This window comes from Drosophila innubila, chromosome X (assembly GCF_004354385.1).
Source record: "Drosophila innubila isolate TH190305 chromosome X, UK_Dinn_1.0, whole genome shotgun sequence".
Classification (NCBI taxonomy): Eukaryota; Metazoa; Arthropoda; class Insecta; order Diptera; family Drosophilidae; genus Drosophila; species Drosophila innubila.
In genome coordinates this window covers 11,103,111-11,115,410 of record NC_047626.1, presented here as the reverse complement: position 1 = coordinate 11,115,410, position 12,300 = coordinate 11,103,111, and the positions used below count along the sequence as shown (strand labels likewise).

The window sequence follows — 12,300 nt, the reverse complement described above, 5'->3', positions numbered from 1 at the left end:
AATTGCTGAAAAATTCACACCTCTGAGCAACAGCAACAATAATAACACTTAGAGACTCATGACTGGCAATGTTCAACGTGGCGTATGCGTAATGAAAAACATTTCTGCGTATTCCTCTGCGACTGGAAGGGAAACGAAAAGATGGCCAGCGGTAGAGAAGACAGCAATGTTGCTTTGTGGCAGGGGCAGCTTGGGGGCGATCAATCATTGAGCATCCAAAAAAAAAAAAAAAAAAAAAAAACGGCAACACAGTGAGAGGTCTACGGTTCAAATTCGACTGCAAGTTTTCACACCTCACCGACACACAGATAAGCAGCTACAGCTACACAGATACTTTGTATCTGCATGGAGTAGAGACAACTATGAAAAGAAGAAGCAGAGTGAAAAACACTTCCGCACAGTGGGATACAGACACGAGGCAACGCACCGCGGGCGCAGATACAAAAGTTTAATCTTAACGTTGCCCGCAGCGTACCAAAGAAATATGTACATTTGATTTTATTGCATTAGATATATTTTATTTTATATTAGCCAGCATTATTTTGACCTGTCAAACTTTGTGCTTTTGTGCCACTGTGCAGGTTGCCATTTATTCAACTGCATGCCAAATGTATTTTCTCCAAATAAGAAAACTTTTTTTTTCTTTTGAAAATTGTGTGCCAAGTGCAATTTGTTGTTGTTGCACCCTTTTGTTGCATGTTGCCGTTGCCGGCGCCGCCCGACAATTTGCCGAGCACCCCTCGTCGCTCCCCCCTCCACCTCCCCGCCCTTAATAGCTGCGCAGCAGAGCAAAACCCTTTGGCACGCGCCTAATTTGCGGACAGCCAGGCGACAGCTCTAACTTCCAAAAGAAGTTGGAAAACAAAAAAGGAAAACTTTTTACAAATAGCATATAATTATTTGAATAAACCAGACTCGGAGCCCAAGTAAAAGGGGGTTGATTAAAGTATAGTAAACAGTGCCAAATGGGAGAGACTTTAAAAGCGAAAGACTTGGTCAACTGAAATGTGAAAAGCTGTAGACAAACGTTTAAGAATGCTGCTTGAAGGAGAATTCAACGATTAACTGTGTTTCACTTGTCTGCAGTGAAACGTTTACGAATGACCCAGAAAGAAGAATTAAAAATTTGTTAACTGTGCTAACATAAATAACTTATCAATCCCATTCACTACCTAAATTTTAAATGAAACGTTTACGAATGCAGCACAAAGCGGAATTGGCAAAAGATAATACATTCTCTAGTTACTGGAGCATCTATGCAAATTTCTATGATTTCATTCAAGTTGTACACAGGTAATTTGGGAGTTTGTGCAATTGAGAATGCGGCGAAAATGTAAAACGAGAACACCCTTGACATGTCGCCAAACATTTTGTATAATTGCGCAATGACTGCGTTGTGCGACGCAGATACAACTTGTATCTTTAGTTCTCTCCCACTCTTCCGCTATCTCTATCACTCTCTCGCAAGTATGCCAGTGTTGTCAAATTGCCTTTGAATGTTGTTAACAACACAATCAGTTGACCTTGTCACTGCATTCTCCCAGCAGCAATCCGAAGCCCAGAACCGAAACCCCGTAACGATCATCATTTTCCAGCCAGCAATTTGTATTGTCAAATTTTCTTTGTTTTAAATAAATTACGAATAATTTCAGTTGCCTGTTGTCGTTGCCGTCACTGTTGTTTTTTATAAATACCCAAAAAAAAATTAAAAACAAAAAAAAATAAGGAAAAAATCTAAAACAAAAATTACAGTTTCCCATATTTAGGCAACCTTCAACGTTTTTTTTTCATATTTTTTATATAGAGGAAACCATTCCTCTCGTTCCCTCTCTGTTTTTCTCGTTCTTGCTGTCTCGTTCGTTCTTAATGTAGCTATCTTTCTCTACGTTTAATTGTTATATAATTAAGATGCGCGCTATTATTATACTTAACTATTTTGGAGCGACCGACAGAAGGTTTTTTTTTTGTTTTTTTTTTTCCTATTTTTCATTTACTGTCTGATTTTATGGCTCAAAAAGCGTAACACCGACAGACGGACAGTGAATCGAAATCTAAATTCAAAAAGTCAAAAGCCGACAAATGCTTGTAGCGCTTTCGGGGGCTCTCAGTGGTGAGGTGGGGGCTCTCGGGAAGCTCTACCCCTGTCCAACGCAGCGGAAAGTCATTTTTTAACCTCAACAACAACAACACGCACAACAATATGTGTATCTACCTTATTGTTGTAGTATTTGTATTCGGGTTTTCTAATTACTACACTCTGAGCATTTTCAACTCTGCGAATTTTCGGTCTACCTGGTGCCTCTCCTCCTCCCCCCTCCCCGCCTTCTTACCCGTGCCCCTGTTTCCCCTTAATTCCAGCTGCGTTGCGTTGCGACGTGACGTTCGTATCTCGGGGAACTTGACTTCATTTTTACAGCCGGACGAGGCTCGTTAAAGCACATATGTATGTCTGTGTTAGTGTATGTGTGTGTGTGTGAGTGTGTGTGTGTGAAGATCTGCTGAGTTGTTGTGGGTAGTTGAAGATGTCTACGTTGATAGCAGAGCTGTCAAATGACTGTCGGTTTAAACAATCCAACGAACCAAACACCGAATGCTCAAGAACTTCAAGATTACAAACCATACATATCGCATGCGAGTTTTCCAAGTTTCTTTGTAACATTTTTACTTTCGTTAAGTTTTTAATGATCTTTCACACGAGTGCTTTATGTTTCTTTATGGCTTTTATGTAGCTTAGTTGATTTAGAAACTAGATATCCATACCTTAAATCTAAAAAATAGTCCCAATTTTATTATTATCTTTACTTTCGTTAAGTTCTTAATGATCTTCACACTATTGCAGTACATTCTGAATGTATTTTCAGGAAAATAACTTAGATAATCTTAAAAGCCTTAAAAAGAATAGAATAGAATATGATATTCTATATTATCCGACTTTCGCCCAGTTTTATATAAAATCTTTCGTTAGATTTAAAAATAATATCTTACAGGTGTCTTTTGAAATAGCTGTATACAAAAATTTCATAAACTGGACAAATTCTATAAAATGTCAAAAGATCAATTCGTTGACTTGAGTTTAAAACATCTGTTTTTTCAATGGCTTATAGCTTGTCTGACACGGTGGGTGTCATATCAAGCAGCTTTGGTCTAGCTCGGCAGATCATTTCTATGCAATATCTTTCGTTTAATTTTAATGATCTTTGACGTGTATTTCTTTTTGTTGATTGCAACAGTTTGGTTCGTGGTATTGGGGAAAAAAACCTTGTGCATGTTTTTTTTTCTACCTTTTTTTTATTTAATTTTATTTTTTGGGGCGACAACGACTGCCACGCCCACTCTTGGTCTTTACAAAAGCCGGATCTTAATGACCCCACGCTTTTTCAGCGTTTTCGTCGTCGTTGTTTTTCGGCTCTCATCGGTTGTTTCATTTCGGGGCTTTTTGAGCTTTCGGGCTTTTCGCTTAGCTTTGGTCACATTGAAGCGTGAGAAGCGTCTTGAGGGCGTCCCGAGTTTCGGTAATATTTCAAGTTCAATTTCGCTTGTTGTCGTTGTTGTTGTTGTCGTTGTTGTTGTTGTTCGTACGTGCAATGAAAGCAAAAGTTGCGTTTGGCCCATTAAAGCGCAGCGGCGCGTGACGTCGACTGCGACAGCGACAGCGACGCCGGCGTCAACATCAGCGTCAACTGCAATTCAAATGACCAAATGAGGGTTGCTGAGTGGTATGGGGGAAGGGGGAGCGGGAGCGGGAGAGGGTGGCGGCATGTCAACAGACCGTAATTTATTGAACAGCAGAAAAAAAAAAACCAAACGCATAAATAAATAAATAAAACGACAAAGCAGAGAAACAACAACAAGTTTGCGAGCGTCGTTTTTTATTTGCCTGCCTCATTATTATTTTCTTCTTAGTAATTTTTTTTTCTTTTTGGCAAAATAAATTAGAATTAGATACAGCACAGAGCCAAGAAATGCGTAGAAACAGCTACAGATATAATTTAAAGATACATTTGCAGAGATACAGATACATTCACAGCGACGACACATTTCCAGTTTGGCGCCCAGGAAAGCAATGGGCGAGAAGGAGAGAGAGTGAGAGAGAGAGAGAGAGAGTGACAGAGATAGCGAGTGTGTGTGAGTGAGAGGCAGCAAGAACGACACACATATGGCTGCAATTAAGTAATTTTTGGAGCAACAACAGCAACAACAATAAACAACAACAACAAAAAGATGAAATATATGATTTGCTAGACACACACACACACACACACACAATTCGAATCAAGACACGACACGGCAACCGGACGAAAATTCGACAATTATAACAACAACAACAACAAAACAACATAAAAACAATAACAAATGCATATAGTATATATTAAAATTGTTTTATATATATTAACGTATATAGTAGAGTATAGTAGTGTATATATAAAATGATGTACATTCTCCCCCATAATAATGCACACATATTTAGATACAAGATACATTTATATCTATTTATTACACATATATTTAGAATGCTCTTTCTCTCTCTCTCTCTGCCTGTCTCTCACACTCTCTCCCTCTCTGCTTCCTTTGGTTGATGTACATTTTATAGTTGTTGCTGTTATTGTTGCTGTTTATTTTCCAACAACAAAAACCGAATTTAATGTGCTTCAAGGTTAGACGAAACGTCGAGGCACAGCGAAAAAAAATACGAAATAAAAAAACAACACACAACCAAATAAAATTCGTGATGAATTTTAAACAATAAAAAAAAAAAACAAACAACAAACACTCTAAAAAAGAGGAAGAGACAGGGAGAAGGGGAGAAGGGGAGAGAGTTAGAGCGTAAGCTACGCACACACTGAAAGAATCGGAGAAAAAAAAGGTTAACAAAATAACAAAAATGAAATAAGTGAAAAAAGAGAAACAAAAAGAGATTAGCAAGCAACAAACAACCAAAGTCATTAAGAACCTTTTTTATTTTTTAATTTTATTATATCTGCTTTTTTGTTGAGGTAAAAAAAAGCTTAAGAAATTACTGTAAATAACATATTTGGCATAACTTAAAAAAACAATAGAACTGCTGAAACTATTGAAAACTATTAAGATTTAAGAATTTTTCACAATAGTTATGGTAAATCGAAGGAGTAAAACAAAGCAGATCTTTTAAAAATTTGAAGCAATCAAGTATTAAAATTATTCTCATATTTATGAAGTTAGATAATAGTTTATACATGATATAGTCAACAGATCTGCTGCATTTTAATATATGCACTTTATTTAGGTAATAGAAATGGTTGTCTCTAATTTTAGCATCATAACTCTGATAGATGCTGAGTTCACATAGGCTAATGTGCTATAAAAAGCGAGTGTGTAGGGCATTTAAAGTTCGTATTGCCTAGTTTGTGAGCTGTGATTGCTTTTATTGTTATTTTATGGAGCTTTTTTGGCTGGTTTTGCTTTACTCTGCTCTGCTTGGCTTTGACAAATGGCTAACCGGTTTGGCTTTTAGCCCAGCTCTGTTTCTGTTTCTGTCTCTGTTTCTGTTTCGGTTTCAGCTTCAAATTCTGTTTCTGTTACTGTTTCTGTTTGGGGGGTTTGTGTGTGTTTGCTGCCCGGTTTTTAGCATTTTTGGCAAATACTTCTCTTATGGATAAAGTAAATAAATTGTACACAGATCCCATTTTAGCCATGTGATTTGCCAGTTTTAGTTTTAGTGCCATCCGCTTCTGGGCCAAAGAAAGCGCAAGTGGGCGAACCATCAAAAATAATCAAAAATCATCAAAAATAAAACTAGCCGATTACCACAACATGAAGCATCAGCATCTAGCGTAGATAAAGGGAAGATAAATTAAGGTTCGGGGTATGGGTTAATCGAGTATGGGAAATATCTGTCTGTTTGAGTTAATTGTCTAATGAATGAAGCTACATCGATTGATTGTCTGATTGTTAAAGGCCACAACGAATAATGCGGGTATTCCGAATGGAACGGAATGGAAAAAAAGGGCCAAATAGTCAACAAAAAATTATTCTTTACGTTAGACTATATAAAACGCAAAGTTATTTGAGATATTCACGTGCTTTCAACTACTTCTCAAAATGATATAAAGCATGGATGATGAGAGTGTTATATCTTATCTATATATTTGAGTACTTGCAGATATTGATATTGAGTATCAAAAACATTCCATTCTACGTCATAACTCATTTAACTTATCAGAAACATTAATCTTAACAATTTTCATTATCAAGAGATAAAAAACATTCATCATAATTTTAATAAAATTGATTTATCTAAAAATAAATAGCTATTACAATCCTTAAGAACTCTGCTAACTCCATCTGGAACTCTAAAAAGTTTGAGTTATATTTATATCTATTGTACATTCCATAAAATCTTAACCCTCTGACATTATTCGTTTCCCTCATAGATAATTTTAGTTTTCTTTATCATTTCGAGTATCTAGAATTTTATCATATGTTTTTTATATCCCTTACAGATCCCACAATTGAACATTGGAGGTATTTTTATCATATGTTATCTAAACTTTATATAAGATCCAACCTCAATGTCAGAATTAAACCCTGACTAACTAAACTTAATATTAAAGCTCTCAGTTCTTATCAGCATTGTTACACAAAGCCGATGTTTACTGTAGTTGGAAGCATTGCACATAGAGTATTTGAGATCTGTTGAAATCCGTATTGGACTGGGGGAAGGGAGACAGTGGGAACTGGGGAAACTGGGGGCTACTCTCGCTTTTTGTTTACATTTGCCGCCTGCATTGGCTCACACACGTAGTCTACATATTTATTTATTAGTTTATTTACTTGGCAGCTCGGTGACAATTTCATTGCGCTACAAATATTTCAAAAAAACAAATCAAAGAAATTAAAAAGAAACGAAAACGAAATGAAATGAAATGAAAAATATACATATATTGAAACAACAACAAAAATTATGAAAATATAAGATGCCTTCATAAAGTTTGACAGTTTTGTGTCGTACACATTTTTGACAGGCCCCAAAAACTGAAATGGATGAATGCACGACTGGGATGTGAATGTGAATGTGAATACTGTTGAATATGAGCATGAGTACTCGCATACGAATACAAAATACGAATGGAAATTGTTAAATGGGATGTCGCGCGTACAGTTGCGTTATATGTATATTCAAGACGTGTGGCAACTCTAAAAGACTCGACAAGTTGTCAATGCTCGGGCGCCTGTCAAGGCTATAAACTTCACTTGAACCACACAAGTTGGTCTTGGGTATGGCATCGGGGTAAGTCTGACAGGGGAAGGGAGAACAGAAGAAAGGAACTGCGAACAGAGAAAGTCGCTCATTAAACGCGCACTATATGCAGTATATATACTATACTTGTAGTTGTTGTTCAATCCAAGCGTACATAACATAGCATGTAGTTAAAAGCTCATTTTGGGGCTTAAGTACTTCTCCTTACACCCCATACGCCCCTGAACTACTCGTACTTCCCTCGCAGACACATTTATAGTACGCGCATAGGAAAAGAAACACATGTTGTTCACATTCTTTGCTATTTCGTGGGACTAACAAGAATACAATTTTAAAGATACTCGCAACTGGAAATGGCACTGGAAATGCTACTGGAAGTGGAACTGGAATTGGAACTCGAAATCAAAATGGGGAATGGACATGGTATTGAGATTGCTACAAAGTAGTTTTTATACCCTTTGTAGGGGTTATTTTAATTTTAGCAATAAATAAGTAACGCAATAAAGTAGACTCGGCAGATCCTATACAATCTACTTAGTAATTATTTTCACAAAATACAAAAAATCACATATTTTATTGTGCACAAAAAAAAAAAGTACCTTTTCTTGTACTTCATTTGTTGATTTATTATAGTTGGTGGTGGTACTCAGAACACGTATATAATAAGTATTATTATTAACTTTAATTGGGAAAACTATTTAGGAAACAAAATCAATAAATACGTGACACTTTTTTGTCAAAAAACAATTACTTGACTAATTTATAGATTTTTGATCTAGTCTATCAGTTTTAAGGAAACTTGGATTACTGTAGCATATAGCTGAATGATCGTTTTAAAATGAGGTATAAGGACTTAAAAAAAAAATTTTTTATTTCTTGAGCTTCCTCAAATATTTGCAGGGATATGTAAGGGTAGCTGTTATTCGGCTTGATGAAAATAATTTTTCTTGCTTGCTATTTTTTTTTTTTTTTTGGGATGGGGTCGAACTTGGGTCTGCAATGTGACGCCGCACTTTTCGGAACATTAGACACACACACACACACACAAACACACACACAACACATATACAGTGTTTGGTAGCAACACTTACTACTGCGTCTTGTGCTTGACTCTGACTGCCAACAATGAAAATCATTCATGGCACACACACACACACACACACACACACACACTCACACACATGCAGAGAGTGTGCACACACATATGTATGTAGTATGGAAAGAGTTCTGTGGCTCGCCCCTTTTCAGTGTACTTACACTTTATATGGTCAACCCTGGTTCATGTCCCGCGTCCCTGGCACGCATGTTGAATACAACAACAGCAACAACGATAATAACAATAACAAAAGCAACTCTCTGTGTGTGTCTGTGTCTGTGTGTGCCACACTATTATGAGGGGTTGAGTTACGCCTGGAGATGAGTTTGCCGGGGGGCTGGGGGGTTGAGGGGGGGTAAAAGCGTGGTAGTTGGCTTTTCCATGGCATTTTCCGCATTCGCTCGCATAAATCTTATGCGATAAAATGCGCAGCGAAAATCTTCTCTTCACTTTTTTTTTGTTTTTTTTTTTTTTTGGGGTATATTTTGTAAGTACGATAGATATAGACAAACTGCAGTTATATATTTATATGTATGCCATAGCAGCAGGGGGTGCTTAGGGTTGGGGTGTAGAGTAGTGCAGCAGGGGGTGGCTTTTCATAGCTTTGGACAATATAAATGAATTTTGCGCAGTGCCCGAAAATGTTGTTAAAAATGCACAATAAATTAATGAAATTGTCGAAAAGAAATGCCAAAAAAAAAAAAGAAAAACGAAAAGTAAAGAAATTTGTATGGGAACAAGGGGCACATTCACTATCTAAATAAGTGTGTGTGTGTGTGTGTGTGTGTGTGTGTGTTGCAGCTGATTACCAAAGCAGCGCCAAAAAAAAAGCAAAAGAAGTGCGCAAAGAGGCAAAACACCTGTTAACCTTTGCCTGTGTGTGTCTCTGTGTGTGAGTATCTGTGTGAGTGTATGTGTATCTATGCATCTGTGTGTATGTGTGTGTGTGTGCTGATGAGTTGGCAAACAGGCCAGGCTGTCTCTCTGTCTGCCCTTAGCCATGGCACGAGCTCTTTGGCGCTTGTCTGCCTGGTAATTGACGTTCCACACACAAATACACACACACACACACACACACACATGCAACAACCAGAAGCCGCAGCAAGTGGAAATTGGCAAAAATTCCGCATGCTCCATATGCAAAGGAAAGGAATTTTAAGAATGGTTTCTCAATATGGAGCACAGTCCAAGTCAAGGAGTGAGGGGAGAAGGCGGGCATAGCTGCCACAGACTGGGGCATGGGGTGGGCAGTAGACAAAGAAGATAAAAGAGAAAGATCTCAAGTAAGAAGCATGAAATATATCTACAGAAATATCGAATATGAAATTTAAGATTTTACAGATTGAAGAAAAATAACAAAAAGGTTAAAGAAACTTAAGAGGTTAAATAAATACCATTGAAATACTTAAAATCTTGGAAAATATAACATAGTTAAATCAGAGTGCATAACAAACATTTACTGTATTAATTGCATTTAATTATAAATCTATTTTGTTTATCACTCAAGAACATCTGTGTATTAAAAAGAAATCAAAATTAACCAAATGACTGACTGACATTTAAGTCAAAGTGATATTAAGCTACTTTATATTACTAAAATACCATGATTACAAATTGATTACTGTGATTATGATGATAATTCTGATATGCTACTGTAAAAATTTACAGAAAAACTAACTTGAGTCTTAAACCGTGATATAAAAAAAAAATACTGTGATTTTCAATCAAAGAAATTCAGTGACAAATGTGCATATTCAACTGCCTAAAATTTGTTGAACTGTTACTAATATGAACAAATATTCGAATCTCAAAATGTATTATAATAATTATGAAACCGAAGATATAAGATTAAATAAATAAAACAATATTAAGTACAAAGTTAGTACTCAATTTAACTGATATCCTAATACCGTGATATATGGCTCTGATTTGAAAAGTTAACTGCGACAATTGGAACCTTTGATCAATCAGTTCAGTTTAGAGTCAAACTCAAGGGTGTCATTCGACAAATCTAGCAATGATGCACTGTAACCCTGATCGGGGAAAGATGGACGCTGTACCTGGGGACTTTCCCCAACTACAAGCATTCCCATAATCAGCAGATGGGTTGGACTTGGGGATTCGGGGTCAAAAATGGGGGGTCGTTGCTTTCACGGGAAAGGGTACAAATTGCGATAAATATGCGACAACGTGTGAGCAGAGTCACGTAGTCTCGTAGGTGTTCTCAGGAGGAGTTATCCAAGGGGGTTGTACTCACCTGTTAAATGTGTTGCTGAAGAACCGGATGAAGATTATGAAGAAGAAGATTCTTGTTGTTGTGGTTGTAGTTATAGTTGCAGTTATAGTTGTTGTTGTTGTTGATTGTCTGTTGTTGACTGGTTGGACTGTTAACCAACACTGCACTCCAGCACCTGTTACGAGCTTTATATATATATATGTAAGTATATAACTCTCTTTCTTTCTCTCTTAGTGCAAGGGTCCCTGGGGACTCGAATAACTCTGCTATATAAGTTGCACTTGTGACACTAAAGCGTGACGCTGTTATAAGGCATTTTGGTAGCACTTTGGGGGGGTATATAACACTTTAAAAAAATAGTACGATCAGCCAGATATATACACATATATCGGATATAACTATATATGTATAAATATATATATATTTATTGATTGGAAGCTGCGACGCGCGCGATACGAAACCAACAATCCCAATAAAAAAAAATAAATAAATATACTCGTATTTTTGAAACACTAACGGAACTCACGATACGAATAGCGTTACGGTTACCGTTACGGGTGCGAATACGGATACGAGTAGGTTGGTATTGGTATTGGTATTGGTGTGTGTAGGTGTGTACGGGCGTAAAAAACTCAATTCAGTGTTTTTTTTAGTTTTGTTTTCGGGGGCTCTTTGCAAGTTTTGTTGATTTTCTTTATTGTTTTCAGTTTCAGAGTTGCTCACGCGACGAAACCAACACGTTGAATAAAAGTTCGAGCGAATTTCAAATTCGCTTAAAGCCAATAAGTCAGTCGACGACGCGTCGTCGGCAGTCGCAGTGGCAGCGACGCCAGCAGCGGCAGCGGCAGCGGCACGCCGTGCGCCGTTCGTTTGCGCTCGTTCGTTCTAATGCGAGAGCCAAAAGAACAGAAACGAAACGGAACGAAGAGACTGCGAAACGAGCGAAAAAGCAAAAGCAAAGGCGCGCCCGAACGTTTGTTGTTGTTGTTTGTTATTGTTATTGCTGTTGTTATTGTGCTGCCTGCTGCCTGCGTTCTAAGCTCGGCAAAAACAACAACAAAATATCAAATCTAATAAGAACCTCGTCGGCTCGCACGCTCGTTCCCACATTCGTTCGGGTTTCTTAGCTGCTCTTTCGGTATTGTTATTGTTTTTGTTTTTATTTTTGTGTTGTAGTGGTTGGTGGGCGACAACGAGCTGGGAAGGCAGCGGGCGGCGTTGCGTTCAAGTCTGGTACACGCAAAGCACTAAAATGTGACGCGGCGACAGTCCGACCGACTGGCCGACTGCTGAAGCGGAACGCTGAAAAATGGAACGGGCGACCGCAGCGCAGCGCAGCGCACGGCAAACAAATAAACAAACGCAGCCGCAAACATTCGACCCAGTGACGGCGGACACTTGACGCTGGACGGATGCCACGGGCGAAGCCCACAGCACGCTGCGACTGCGACGCCACTGGCAAAGCGTCAAATGGCTATTGGAATGACATGGAACTGAAACTGTGTAACGCACGCACACGCACACACAAACACATGTATCTCATGAAAATGTATCCAGAAAAAAAAAATAACAAAAACAAAAGTTTAAATTGTTGCCGGGTTGTTGTTTTTTATATTAGATCAAAAGCTATGTGGACTTTACTATAGTACATGTTATGTGTACGATACACATACATACAACAAAGTATAGTTACATATGTACCATATCAAATATCGGATTGAAAGGAATTGA

The 12,300-nt window shown here is 37.8% G+C and overlaps 1 long non-coding RNA gene across 1 annotated transcript in view; it reads right to left on the bottom strand.

The window, feature by feature from the left end:
• Positions 1 to 11,862, bottom strand: part of LOC117781509 — a 42,201-nt gene extending 30,339 nt beyond the window's left edge. Inside the window, exon 1 of the long non-coding RNA XR_004617173.1 lies at positions 10,591 to 11,862. This is a non-coding gene — a long non-coding RNA (uncharacterized LOC117781509). The remainder of the gene's footprint in view (positions 1 to 10,590) is intronic.
• Between the last annotated feature and the right edge of the window lie 438 nt (positions 11,863 to 12,300).